This window comes from Halichoerus grypus, chromosome 6, assembly GCF_964656455.1.
Source record: "Halichoerus grypus chromosome 6, mHalGry1.hap1.1, whole genome shotgun sequence".
NCBI lineage: Eukaryota > Metazoa > Chordata > Mammalia > Carnivora > Phocidae > Halichoerus > Halichoerus grypus.
This window is the reverse complement of record NC_135717.1, coordinates 120,469,506-120,485,306: the sequence shown is the minus strand read 5'-3', so window position 1 is coordinate 120,485,306 and position 15,801 is coordinate 120,469,506.

The following is a 15,801-nucleotide window of genomic DNA, read 5'->3' as shown; positions in this document are numbered from 1 at the left end:
TGTCGGTGAAGAAAAAGGAACATAAAGGCAGTGGGATAGAGAAAGGTCAAATAGGTCCTGTTAGAACCCAGGCTTGGGCCTCAGAGTCAGGCCCACATTCATACTCAACCTGTAAACATAAATGATCATTACTTTTATTGCTAACTTTTACTATTGTTACACATAATGATAATTAACTATTATTACTGATGCAAAACCATTTTTAAGACAAATGCCCCTATCACATCCCAGTCATTAGTCCACGTGCTGGTTAGTAATTTTATAAATGCCTGATGTTTCCACAACATTGCAATAAGGAGAATGCTTTCAATTGGATATGCTCAGGGGAAAATCTCGCACTGACTACAATAGTCATAGAATGGACATGATTTTCTCATGGGCCCAGGAAGATTATAGGGAGAGCTGTCTTCAGCTGAGGCTTGAGCTTATAACTCAAATAATAAGGTCAAAGGACTTTGGTCATTCCATTTGTTCTTTGGTGACGGTTCCATTTTCAGTGTGTTTTGCCTTTTATCCTATAAGCAATATCTTACACTCAATCCTGAGCTCAAATCTTCCCCCACTACACACAACATGAAGAGTGAATCTCTTTCCTTTATTGCAGTACGAAGATGTTGGGTTTCAGTTTGTTGGATCAACCTAAGTCACTTGCTCCTCATGCATCCCTCCATTCCTGAACAATCAATTGTGACTGAAGATTTGAGACTCACTCACTGGTTTGTTTAGGTTTCAGCCACAGGCTCCACCCCTGGAGACCTGGGTAGATTCAGCTTCTCCAGAAGCACAGCAGCCATCTGGAGACACGTGGATAGTCAAATCTTAATCAGGTAGGCTCATCAGGATAAGGGAAATTCATCCTATACCACTCAACAACAAAATATTGACGGAAGACATTTCATGTATTTCACAGTGCATTTTGTAACATTTGGGTAATAACATTCTCCTGATAAAACTGTGACATAGGTCTCATTGCTTGCACAATTGTCAAAAAGAGAAAAAATTTGAAATATTACGTGACATGTCTAAGACCTGACATTTAGGAGGGCTTAAGGGCCCCCACCTTTAACCAGCCATACCTATGACATCAAGTGACCTTCTTGAATGAACTTACTACCTGAAGTATCCAGTGCTATTTTTTCTTCCAGTTTTATTTTTTGTTTTGTTTTCTTATATACTTTTTTATTATGTTCAGTTAGCCAATATATAGTACATCATTAGTTTTTGATGTAGTTTTCAATGATTCATTAGTTGCATATAACACCCAGTGCTCATCACAACACGTGCCCTCCTTACTACCCGTTACCTGGCTACCCCATCCCCCAATCCCCCTCCCATTTGTAACCCTCAGTTTGTTTCCTGGAGTCCAGAGTCTCTCATGGTTTCTCTCCCTCTCTGATTTCTTCCAGTTCTATGGAGATATAAATAGCATATAACACTGTGTAAGTTCAAGGTGTACAACAAAACAGGTTGATTTATGTATATATTGCAAAATTTGATTACCACAATAAGTCTAGTTAACATCCATCACCTCACATATTTATAATTTTTTTCTCGTAATGAGAACTTTCGAGACCTTCTCTTTTGGCAACTTGCACCTACACATACAGTATGGTTAACTTAGTCACCGTGTTGTCAATGATTCCCCAGAACTTCATTATCTTATAGCTGGAAGTTTGGACCTTCTGACAACCTTCACCCATTTTGTCCTTGCCTCTGGCAACCACCAATCTGTTCTCTGTAAGTTCAGTATTTCAATTTTTATCATTCCGTATATGAGTGAGATCATACAGTATTTATCTTTCTGTCTGACTTATTTCATTTAGCATAATGCTGTCGAGATCCATACATGCTGTTGAAAATAACAGGATTTCCTTCTCTTTTGTGGCCGAATAATAGTTGAATATATATCACATTTCCTTAATCCATTCATCCGTCAGTGGACACTAGGTTGTTTCCATGTCTTGTCTATTCTACATAAGGCTCTAGTGAACCTGAGGGTAAAAATATCTTTTCAAAATAGTGATTTCTTTCCTTCTGATAAATGCCCAGAAGTGTATTTACCCAATCATATGGTAGTTCTATTTTTAATAATTCAAAAAAACACTACACTGTTTTACATCGTGGCTGCGCCAATTTTCATTCCACTAATGTGACACGAAGATTCCCATTTTTCTCATGTAATCAGTTAACACTTATGTCTTGTCGTTTGATAAACTTTATAATAGGTCTTCATATCTGGTCATAGATCTGGTAAGTTTTGTGACTTTCTTCTTCTTCCAGCATTTCTTTTGCTATACATATAAATTATAAACTTGTCAATTTCCACAAGAATACCTGATAGGATTTCTTATTAAATTATCCTCAAAGTATATATCAATTTGAAAATAATTGACTTCTTCACATTGTTGAGTTCACAAACATGATCTGTTCCTCTGATTTGAGGTTTTCTTTAACTTATGTCAATAATATTCTGTTTCAAATAATACATTATATGTAAAAAAAAAAAAAGAAGAAGATAGCAGGAAGGGAAAAATGAAGGGGGGGAATTGGAGAGGGAGACGAACCATGAGAGACTATGGACTCTGAGAAACAAAGTGAGAGTTCTAGAGGGGAGGGGGGTGAGGGGATGGGTTAGCCTGGTGATGGGTAATTAAAGAGGGCACGTACTGAATGGAGCACTGGGTGTTATACACAAACAATGAATCATGGAACACTACATCAAAAACTAATGATGTAATGTATGGTGATTAACATAACATAATAAAAAAAATAAATTTTTTTAAAAAGCCTGTAAAATTAGTTCATTACATTTCTCAGATATTTGAATTTTATGCCCCAAATTATATTTGTTTTGTGAACATGTATAGCATTACTTCTGCTGATTCCCCTACCCCCTAGCCTGTGATCTTGGGAGACATGAATGTGTGGGCCAAGGGAAGAAGATCAATTAGGTTATAGGGGATTGGGGCAGAAAAAAGGGGCTGAAGAAGGCATTCCCCCATACTGATGACAGTTTTCCCTGGGACAAAATAAATGTGTTCCCACAAGTCACAAAAACAAACAAAACAAAAATAAAATCTTTTTCTTTATCAAAAAGAAAAAAAACTAATGATGTAATGTATGGTGATTAACATAACATAATAAAATTAAATAAAAAAATAATATTCTCTGTTTCTTAGTGGAGAGCTCTGCAAAAGTTTGATTAGATATGTTCCTACTTATTTCATCCATTTGGATCTATAATAATTTCATTTTAAAATTAATTTTTTATTGCTTTACTTCTAGTAAAAGCAAAAAAGGAAGAAAGAAAAATGCTTTTGTACATTGACTTCATACCCAGTTGTATTGCTACATTTTGTTAGTAATCCCAACTAATTATCTTCAATTTACTATATGTACCATATGTTCTTTATAAATGATACTAATTTTATTTTTTCCTTTCCGAATCTTCTCTTCTTCCTCTTTTCCTGCTTTATTGAACTGTCTTAGACATTCACTACAATGTTGAATAAGAAGGGTGATGGTGGAAAACATTCACCATACTCAAGCTCAGATAAAAAGGGAAATATTGTTCCAAACTAGCAAAACTCTTTTTTTAAGATGTTAATTATTTATTTGGAGAGAGAGAGAGAGTGCATGCACACTTGAGCACACAAGTGGGGGGAGGGGCAGAGGGAGAAGCAGGCTCTGTGCTGAGCAAAGAGCCTGATGTGGGACTTGATCCGAGGACCCTGCGATCATGACCTGAACCGAAGGCAGACACTTAACCGACTGAGCCGGCCAGGCATCCCAAAAGCCAGCAAAACGCTTATCACACGTACTCAAATGATCTTATGTCTGAACACAGTAGGAGTCTGAAATTAATCATATAACTTCTCTATTGTTGCATGACAAATACCACAAATTTAGTGTGGCTTAAACAATCCACATTTATTATCTCACAAGTTCCAGGGTGAGGGGTTCAGGCACTAGCAAAATGGGTCTTCTCCACAAGGTCTCACAAGGCTGCAAGCAAGGTGGCAGGCAAAGTTTGTTTTTTCTGGATTTCTGGATCTTATTCCAACCTCACGTGGTTGTTCATAGAGTTAATTTCCCTGAGTTTATATGACTGAGAGCCCAGCCTCCTATGATGGTCACCTGAGGCCACATTAGGTCCTAGAGGTCAATTGCAGTTCCACGCCACTTTGTTCTCTCCATAAGAAGCATGTAACATGAATGTTTGCTTCTTCAAAGCCAGCAAGAGAATCTCTCCCTCCAACCTGTGAACAGAGCATAAACAAGGCAGTGTCATCACATGAACTTTGCCATGCTCTGTTAGAATCAAGTCACGTGTGCCATGCACTCAAAAGGAAGGGATTACACAAGAGCATGGATGTGGGGGTTCATGTTAGAATGTGTACACTTCACAATGAAGTCTCCTAAAAGTGAAGTATGTTTTCACTGTCATGCCACATTGGAGCTTTTCAGGAAAAGCCTAGATAGCCCCTCTCAAAACACTATAGGAAGAATTCCATCATCAAAAGATAAGAGTCCAAGAGCTCTTTTACATCCTAGTCAGTGAATACACCTGAATTCCATCAAGGCAGGACTTCTAATTAGAGAAGGCATGGCCAGGCAGCGTCACTTCAGGGGACCAAGGAGATCACTGTATAACCCCACACCCCGGTACTGAACAGGCATTAAGGTGAAAGACTTAATTGTAGGTGTTGACAGAAAGAATGTTCCAAAAGGATCAACAGAATCCTAAAGCAAGGCTGAAATGGTTCACATTGAGGATCACACTCTGAGACAGAGCAGAAATGTGACTGTCACCTGCCATGAAGGAAGAACTTGAGGAGCACAAGAAAGGCACAGTGAGGTTGTCAGTTCAGGTGAAGGGACTGATGGACAGGTTACCAGCCAATTGAATGGACCAAATCCACAAATGTTTATCCACAGCTATTGAAAATGACTTACCTGTGGTCAGAGCAGAATAACCTTTCCTGTGAGCAGGTCAGGTTCCCCAGCTATGTAGGCAGTAAGTGGGAGGCAAACAGAGCCTGAAAGAGGAAATAAAACTGCCTGGGGAAAATGGCACAGTCCAGAAGAACACTTTGCTAAGGGCTGTTTGGAATACTTGCTTCTGAGTTTCCTTTTGTGATGGTTTTCCATTGCTGCTGTCACAAATTACCACAAAGTTAGCATCTTTGAACAATAGGCATCTCACAATTTCCCTGGATGTGAGTGTGGGGCATAGCTTGGCTCGATGGATTCTCTGACTGGGCCTAACAAGGCAAACACCAAGGCAGGAGGAATTATGTTCCTTTCTGGAGACTCTGGGGAAGAATCTGCTTCCAGGAATATTCAGGTTTTCAAAAAGTTCACTTCCTGCTCAAGTGGTCCCCTTCACTGTCAAATCTGCAAAGGCAAAGTGAACCATCTGGGGGGTGTTTGGAATATTTGCTTCTGAGTTTCCTTCTGTGATGGTTTTCCATGGCTGCTGTCACAAATTGCCACAAAGTTAGCATCTTAAAACAATATGCATCTCACAATTCCCTAGATCAGAATTTAATGCACTACTTGGCTCACCTGGATTCTCTGCTTAGGGTCTTACAAGGCAAACACCAAGGCGGAAAGAATAATTTTCCTTTCTGGAGACCCTGGGGAAGAATATGTTTCCAAGGTCATTCAGATTGTTGAAGAATTCACTTCCTACTCAAGTGGTGCCCTTCATTGTCAAATCTGCAAAGGCACATTGAACAATTTATGTGTCTCACATAGTTCTGCTTTTCACCTCTGCCTTCCTCTTTTGCTTTTGGGGGCTCACATGATTACATTGGGCTCAGCTGGATAACCCAGGAAAATCTCCCTATTTTAAGATCAACTATAGTAACCTTCATTAATGAAATGTCCCTTTAGTCCTATAACACAACATATTCATCAGTGTCTGACCTCATCATATTTACAGTCCTGGGGATTGGGGCCTGAGACCATCTTGGAGGCCGTTTTATTGCCTAACTCACCTTTTACCTAGATTAGATAGATAGATTATATATCTATCTATGTATATATATATATATATATATATATATATATACACACTCACACACACATATAGTTCTGTGAAGACAGTCAACCTTCATTATTCATATCATTATTGTTCCAGTTACTCCAATACAAACCTTCAAAACTATGCCTGACTCCTCTTTTCTTTCACAAGCAGTATCCAAATTGTCAGCAACCCTTAAGCTCCACCTTCAAAATATATCCAGACACAGACAACTTCTCATCACCCCTGTGTTCTCCTGGACCTGGCCAGCACCCCAGGTAGCCTGAAATAGCTTTCCATACTCTTCTTTGCACACACAGTCTCCCCATATTCCGTCCTCAAGATATTAGCCATAAATAGCCTGTGAAGATGTTAATCCTGTCATGTAATTGCTCTCAATCTTCTATGGTTAATAATCTCTCATAAAATCCGAAGTTTTCATGATTGCCAACAAGCTGTGCTTTACCTGGCCTTCCACAATCACAAACTGGTAAGTGGTTAGAGTCAGAGTACATATGGCTATAAATTAAGGGGAGGATGTGGAAAGAATGGAGTCAGCTAAAAATACTATCAGTGAGGGTTCATGATTTTATTTCTGAGACCAGGAAAATTTTCTTAAAAAATGAACCCATGCAACTGATACTGGGTAACTAGCAATGAACTGTGGTTACTCTTCAACTGTGGTGGATCAAGACAAAAGCAAGACCACTTCATAATTATGGATGAACCATCAGTCACAGGATACTGTTCCACCACAAAAGTTATCAAGCATCCCCCTCAAGTGGTCAATATGTGTAATTACAGCCCCTCTCTCAATAACAAATCTTTATGCCAAATTCATTCCACTCACTCTTTTTTTTTTATTATTATGTTATGTTAGTCACCATACAATACATCCTTAGTTTTTGATGTGGTGATCCATGATTCATTGTTTTTGTATAACACCCAGTGCTCCACACAGTACGTGCCCTCCAACAGAAGGAAAGCTTCCAGACTCATTCTATAAGGCCAGCATTACCTTAATCCCCAAACCAGGCAAAGACCCCATCAAAAAGGAGAATTTCAGACTGATACCCCTGATGAATATGGATTCCAAAATTCTCAACAAAATCCTAGCTAATAAGATCCAACAATACATTAAAAGGATCATCCACCACGACCAAGTGGGATTTATCCCCGGGATGCAAGGGTGGTTCAACATTTGCAAATCAATCAATGTGATAGAACGCATTAATAAGAGGGGCAAGAAGAACCATATGATACTCTCAATTGATGCAGAAAAAGCATTTGACAAAATACAGCATTCTTTCCTGATTAAAACTCTTCAGAGTATAAGGATAGAGGGAACATTCCTCAAGTTCATAAAATCCATCTATGAGAAACCCACAGAGAATATCATCCTTAATGGGGAAAAGCTGAGAGCCTTTCACTTAAGATCAGGAACACGTCAAGGATGCCCACTCTCGCCACTATTGTTCAACATAGTACTAGAAGTCCTAGCAACAGCAATCAGACAACAAAAAGAAATAAAAGGTATTCAAATTGGCAAAGAAGTCAAACTCTCTCTCTTCACAGATGACATGATACTTTATGTGGAAAACCCAAAAGACTCCACCCCCAAATTACTAGAACTCATACAGCAATTCAGTAATGTGGCGGGATCCACTCACTCCTTAGATGAAAAATTTTAAGATAACTGCAGTTGTCAAGGTGCATCCAGGAGACATAAAATACACAATAATTGGAACAGGAAAGTCGAACTATTATGGTGTGAAGAACATATAGAAATAGAACATGTAAGGATATACAACATTTGGAATATATAAGAGAATTCAATGAAAATTTAGGAATAGCAGGAACAGAGAGAGAGCAGCCACTAATTTGGGGGCTGGAGCTAGGCACCCAGTGAAGGAACAAAGTAGGAAGAAGGATTCTGAGGCTGAAAATTCAGATCTCATCAGAGAAAATATGGACATGTCCCACTGCATAGCAGAGAGAGATGCTGAACTGCTACAGCAAGTGACCTGCAGGCAGGAAACAACCCACTGGGCTGATGGAACTGCCTGGGAGGCTACCAGTGGGGAGAGGGAAAAGCAGGAGCTACTGGACGCCTGGGTGGCTCAGTTCGTTAAGCGACTGCCTTCAGCTCAGGTCATGATCCTGGAGTCCCTGGATCAAGTCCCGCATCAGGCTCCCTGCTCGGCAGAGAGTCTGCTTCTCCCTCTGACCCTAACCTCTCTCATGTGCTCTCTCTCATTCTCTCTCTCTCAAATAAATAAATAAAATCTTAAAAAAAAAAAAAAGGCAGAAGCTACTGGAAACTGCTAGGAAGCTACCACGGTGGGGAAAGTAAGACTGGCTGGGATGCTGGCTAGAGCAGGACTCACCACAAAGCCTCACTCCAGAAACTGAGTTTGTGTTTAGAAACCTCAGGCAAGGAAAACCTCCAGGTTCAGAAGTCCTCCCTAGTACCTTTCAACAAACACATAAGGAAGAGTTTAATACAGTTCTATATTTAGAAACAAACGAACCAAACCAAACCTCTCCTAGAAAATTGAAGACGGAAAACTTCCCAAGTTGTTTTTATGAGGCTAACCTAACCTTGATCCCAAACCCGACAAAAATACTAAACATAAATAACATCACATACCATAACCCTCAAATTCAGCCCCCTATAGTCACAGATTAGGTAGACAAAATAAATAGCTTTAACAAAATACATGAAAGGGAAAATCACAGGTGGAGTCTATCAAGGAAAGCAAATTGAAGTAACATTTACTTGTAAACCAGTGGGATCCACCCATTTAACAAAATAAAGGAGAAAACACATGTCATGTTCCCAACTGGTGCACAAACGTTCTTTTAAAGAATCAAAACACAGTCATGTTGAAAAACAGAGAGAGAGGGAGAAAACGAAAACTCTCAGTAAATTCCCAATAGTAGAAATTTCTTCAGTCTGCTAAATGGCAACAGTAAAATGAGACAACAAATAGTATATATAATGGAAAAGCCCTGAATGCTTTTTCCTAATATCAGGGATCAGAGGTTGGTAAAGATCTCTGCTCCTATCACCTCGAAGTAATCTTTATGAAGGTCCCAGCCAGTGTAATCAGAAGAAAAACAGAAAAAGACATGAAAAAGCTCAAAAACAGTAAAGTATACTGAGGTTCCTTGCAGATGACATGGTGGTTCACATATACTCCCACACAGAAACATACACACACACACACACACACGTAAAAAAAAATCTGCTAAAAACATTAAGTGATGTCATAAGATGGAAAGTCTTATATAAAAATCAATTATATTTTCCACGTATTAGCAATGATCAACTGGAAAATGAACATTTTAAAACACTCTCTAAAACTGCATGGAAAATATGTATTGATTTATGGACTAATTTATCCAAAAAAATGCCTGACCTCTACAGAGAAAGCTACAAAATATTGATGACAGAAATCAAATAACCATAATACATATAGATACATTATATTCATGTCTTAGAAAAAACAATAACATTAAGGTATCTACTTACCTCTATCTTTAATTCAAACCCAATTAAAGGGTTAAGGGTTGGAAGGTTTTTTGTAAAAAATGACAAACAGATTCCACAATGTACATGACAAAGTAAAAACTGACAGGTAGCCAAAACCATCTTGAGAAACAACAAAGTTGGAAGAATCACACCACCTGATTTCAAACTGATACAGCCATATTAATCAAATCACTGAGATATCAACTTACAGATAGAGAAATGGGTCTGAAGAACAGAACAGAAAGTCTAAAAATACACCCACACATATACACTTAATTCATTTTTGACAAAAATGCTAAGGCTATTCAATAGAAGAAAAGAAAGCCTTTCAACAATGTATACTGGAAGAAAGTACTACAACCTGTTTGATAAAAGAAATAAACCATGACTCATACCTTTCACCACGCATAAAAATGAAAGTCTTGATCATAAAACCTAACATTATAAATCATCTGGAAGAAGACCTAATAGTGTATCTTTTTAAACTAAAAATACACATAAAATACACAATAATTGGAACAAGGAAAGTTGAACTGTTATGGTGTGAAGAACATGGAAATAGAACATGTAAGGATACACAACATTTGGGATATATAAGAGAATTCAGTGGAAATTTGGGAATAGCAGGAACAGAGAGCAGCCACTAATTTGGGGGCTGGAGCTAGGCACCCAGTGAAGGAACAAAGTAGGAAGAAGGATTCTGAGGCTGAAAATTCAGATCTCATCAGAGAAAATATGGACATGTCCCACTGCATAGCAGAGTATGCTTTTTAGTATCTTTTTAAACTAAAAATACACATAAAATACACAATATGTGTATTTTGTATATGTGTATACTAAAAAGATACTAACATTTCTTCGACAGAAAACCAAAAAAGCCCAAACAGGAAAAAGAAAATTGAAAAACTGGATTTCATCAAAAACATGATGTTTCATTTGCCATCTCAGTCCATTAAATAGTGGCTCCTAATAGCAGTAAGTTATGTAACATGAGAAGAAATACATCCAAGTAAACCAAATGGATGAAGAATTGGGTGTTCCAAACGTTCATTGCATCTCCAGGGTTGCTCCTTTACAAGCAAATCCTAGAGAAGAACAGGTGCCTGGTTAACACCAGTATGTACACCCAGTTACAGAATCCTGGGGCTACCAGGAGGGGCCCAGTGTGATCCACGTGCACATAGCAGCTAATTTCACCCACAGCTGTTATGAAGCAAAACCCTTCCTGTAAATACTGGATGCATTTTCCTGTGCACATCATTTCCCTTTGTTGTGTTTAGGGGACTGTGTCCTCTCTAGCCCATGGGGAGCTGACCTTAGCTGCCCCATGCATCTCCTTTAGGACCCAGGGATGTCTAAGGAGCTATGTCAGCTTTTCAATCCTTTGCTTAGCCAACAATTTATTTCTGTTTCATATCCTCATAATTTTAATTCCTCTACTAAATTCCCAAAGACATTTCCCTCATCTGAGTGCATCATACAGGTAGCTTTTTTTCCTAATTTCCTGGGGCTCATTTTCCTGACAATACATGCAACTCTTGGCTACAGCCCCACAGACTAGTATCTACATGCTTCCCTAGGGACAGAAGCCTAACACTTTGTCCACTACTAAACGAAGAACTTTCACCTCTACTCCCTACTCTCTCTACTCTCCTAACCTTTCACTCTTTCGTCAGGGTTTCGGTATCTACCGAGGATGCTGCAAACTGACTTCCAAATAGCAACAAAGGCCTCAACTCAAGAACTCCCATTGGAAATCCCATAATCCTTCTTGCCACACCCCACTCAGTAATGAGGTCAGGGATGTCCTTGCAATTCTATTTCCCACCCAACAAGTAACAACACAATTTAAACTTCTTATGCCAGAACGATCTTAAAAATTAACTGCCACTTTATGAGTAAATATTCCCGTGCTGCCCATCATATATTTGACAGTTTCTCTGTCATCAACTAGACACAACAGGAAACCATAGGTTACCTGATGCTCTTCAGTGGAAGTGCTTGTTTTAATCAAACACTACTGAGAAGCTAGCAGCTATTTTTCAAATTTTTGGGAGAAGAATCCTCCTCAAGTAGTTTTCAAGGCCAAAAACCCAAGACAACTTTGCAAAGAAATCCTATTTCATTTCTGCCAAAGATTCCAGATTCCAACATATGTATGATGGCAGAAACATATCATATCACAACATTAGTCCTATGGGCTCATAGGACTGGGGACGACACTCAGTAAACCAACTAACAGTTTCAGCTCAGGGAATGCTGAAATTCAGGTAACTCTGGAAACTTTGTGAGAAGAGGCTAGCACGATTTCTACAGGAGGAGTATGATTTTGCCAAAACCAGAATAGTCTTAATAGTGTCTGAAGCTCTTGCTTATTAGCATGATCTGAAAAACATGACAACATGTTGCAACATTTGAGCAATATCCCTCTTGCTCCAGCTGAAGGAATTCTCAGGAATTTCACAGATGGAACTCGGCCTGGAATATTAGCTGGCAATTTCAGTTACCCTCCAGGTATTATATGGATACGAAAGGTTTTCCTTCTTTTTACTTTATTCCTCTGAGGAAAGAATAATCACAACTTGTGCTAATTTGTCCCTAATGGTCATTAACTCCAAATCCTGTCTAACTAAATTATGGCTGCATGGTAATATACATACATTTCCCTGTGGATTTCCCCCATACACTGAGATCTAGTCTATGAGAATTCATATTGTACAAGGGTGACTTAAACTATTATGGAAAAGAAGGTGTTAGCTATGTCTATTAAGGTATACACATCTCTCTTGGCCCTTTGCAATTCCTACATAGCCTCAATCCCATCAGTCCAGCTCACACAACAGAACACACCTATTTAATCTTCAGTAGTTCTCTTTACCTCTTCTCCATTAACATGCCAAAATCATCATTACAAAATGAAACAGATTTAGTGAGAATCAAAGTCCAAACTCAATCATTTCCTTATCGAAGCATGAACATGTTGCTTTTCATGAATTGTGCAAGGCTCAGTGTACTGCTAGTAAGAAGCAGGGCAAGTTTAAACATTCCCATTTATCGAGTGTGTGAAAACTGGGCAGACACCCACAGTGGAAAGGACAACACACCACTACTTGTTCATATACAACATCCATCCCATTATGCAGTCAGGTGTCGAAGCCCTCCAGCCAAAACCCACCAGGAGCCCAACTGTAGCTCAGCAGATTGGGTTCACCATCACTGCAGTGGGGGAGACCATACACATGGGGAACTGCAAAGAGATGTCCCAGCTCATGGGTGTTAGAAAACACTTAACGTAGGATTGGGACTTGTGTTAGGTGATTTCGGGGAGGTTATAGGGAAGCAGGCCTCTGCCCTGGACTGGATGCTGTCAGAGAGCATGAGTATGCTATGATTGGGAATCTTTCTTTTTTTTTCATTTTTTTTTATTATGTTCAGTTATCCAACATATAGTACATCATTAGATTTTGATGTAGTGTTCAACAATTCATTAGTTGTGTATAACACCCAGTGCTCATCACAACACGTGCCCTCCTTAATACCCATCACCCGGTTTGATTGGGAATCTTAACAAACCTTCTCTAGAGGGAGAAGAGACTGGAATGAGGCAAAGCTGAGATAGGTAATGAAGCAGCATCACTCATTAACTAGGGAAAGGGCTCTGTGTTCTTCTGGTTTGGCACACTGACATTGCTTCTGTCTGCATGGAAACAACACTGGGAAGTGATCTTGTTCTTTGCCTCCCTTCATCACAGTCACTAAGCGCCCTTGTCTGCCCTTGGTCTTCTGAGACTTTGCATGTGTGTAACCGGAAAACACCATTTCCTAGCTCTCAGCCCAGCTCAGCCCCTAACACCTCTGAAGCCCAACCATGCCAGGCCAGTTCCCAGATGGCAGAGCTGCTTTCCTGCTTCTCACCTCCTAAGTCATTACAGAATAGAGTATAATCATGACTCAGTTAAAAGTAGAGTTTGATGGAATCCAAAATGGACATTGGTGCCTGATAAATGTTGATTAGCGCATTTAGGTGAGAGCAAACTCTAGTCTCTAGTGATGGGCCCAAGAAGTATGTCTTATGTTTAAAACTTGGGGACACATGTACAAAGTCCAATTCACAGTCACACAAGAAGGACTAGATAAAATGCAAGGTATCTGTCACTAGGATCGACTGAATCATTCAACAACCACTCTCCAACCTCTTAAAGATAAATGATTTTTTATGTTGCTCAAGGTTATTTTTTATTTGAAAACAGATAAAGTGATTAGTGATAAGACAGAGATGGTAGATGTGTTAAGTAGCAGGGTTAAATCAATTGAAGAGACATTGTGCCCGAGCCCAGCAGGATCAATTGCAAAAGGCCCAGGCTACCTTTATCTTAGTGATTATTCAAATCTAGTTTATTCTTAATCTTGTTGATGACACCTGCAAGAGAATAAAATATGTTGTCAAGAGGGTTTCAAAAAAGGATGAAGAATGTGGCTTCTTTCTTGGGAATCTGCAAGGAGACTAGCAAATGTCAAATGGCACTGAATTCCATGGAGTCAAAGGAACATGACATGTTCATCCCAAAAGAAACAGGATTGGCAGCCCTGGACAGGAGCCTAGGGAAGCTGGAGTTTTGGGAGAACAGGAAGTAGGCCAATATGCATTAGTTTTCCCTTTGCCATAACACAGAGCAACCCAGCCTTCTTCTCAAAAGGGATGAATACTCCTTTTTCCCCCCACAGGCTGCCACTACACACCTTTGAGCAAGGTACCAAGCAATGGCCATGACACTGAAAAACTATAAGCCATTTTAAAAATGTTTCCTCAAGATTTTGATTGTTTAGGTACAAATCCAATCTCTCCCATATTTTCCAGGGAACGTCTTTCATTGTAAGTCTTCCATTTCTTCATCTTTACAGAGTTTACTTAGTAGAGTGACTCTGAGATTTAAATTACATTGATATGTGAATTGTATACTGCAATGCCTGGCATGTGTTCACACTCAATAAGTTTTATAATCGATGTTCCATGAGTGTGAATGACAGAAAAGAAGAACCAGGACTAGGAAGACTGTACTATCTTGATCCTCAATGATTGTCCAAGTTCCCAAAACTATCCTGAATAATGTTCACAAGCTTCTGCCTCAGGGAAGCCTCATTTAAAGCTGTTGTCTATTTTTAGAAAAGTCAAGGAAACAGCAACTTTTCTGATAAAAGAAAAAAAAAACACACATAAACAGTTACCTGGTCCCAAAGAGACACTTACTTTGATCTTTCTAATGGCATTTCTACTAAAGATGAATTTTCCCAATGAAATGCTAACATTTTAAGACCATGGGGGGGAGGGGCAAGATGGCGGAGGAGTCGGAGACCTAAATTTCATCTGGCCCCAGGAATTCAGCTAGATAGGGATCAAACCATTCTGAACACCTACAAACTCAACAGGAGATCGAAGAAAAGAATAGTAGCAACTCTCTGAACAGAAAAGCGATCACTTTCTGGAAGGTAGGACGTGCGGAGAAGTGAATCGGGGGAATATACCAAAGATAGACCGCAGGGGGAGGAAAAGAGAACCACAGTACACTGTTGGCAGGAATGTAAATTGGAGCACTCACAATGGAAAACAATATGAAGCTTCCACAAAAACGGAAAATTGATCTACCATGTGTTCCAGCAATCCCCCCTCTCAGAATATACCCAAAGGAAATGAAAACATGATTTTGAAGAGACATCTGCCCTCCCATGTTTATTGCAGCATTATTCAAATAGTTAAGATAATGGAAACAACCACGTGTCCATCAATGGGTGAATGGATAAGATAGATGTTGTATGTGTGTGTGTATATATATATATATACACATATATATAGTATATAATTTAGCCATGAGGAAGAAAGACAGCTGTCATCCACTACAAAGATGGACCCTGAGCACATTATGCTAAGTGAGATAAGTCAGACAGAGAAACACAACCGTTGCAAAGTATCACTTATACGTGGAATCTAAAAAAGCCAAATGCATAAAAATAGACATTAAAACTGTTGTTACCTGGGACGGGGTGTGGAGAGGCAAGACAGATGTTGTTTAAAGGTACAAACTTACAATGAGGAATGACAAAATACCCCAGAGGGCGCTTCCGTCTTTTGGTTGAGTCTCTGAGGCACAAGAGCCCCTCTGCTTGCCAAGACATGCTGGGGGATCCTCATCGAGTAGATGGAGAAAGGCCGCAGTTATCCCTGAGAAGCCGCTCTGCCCTC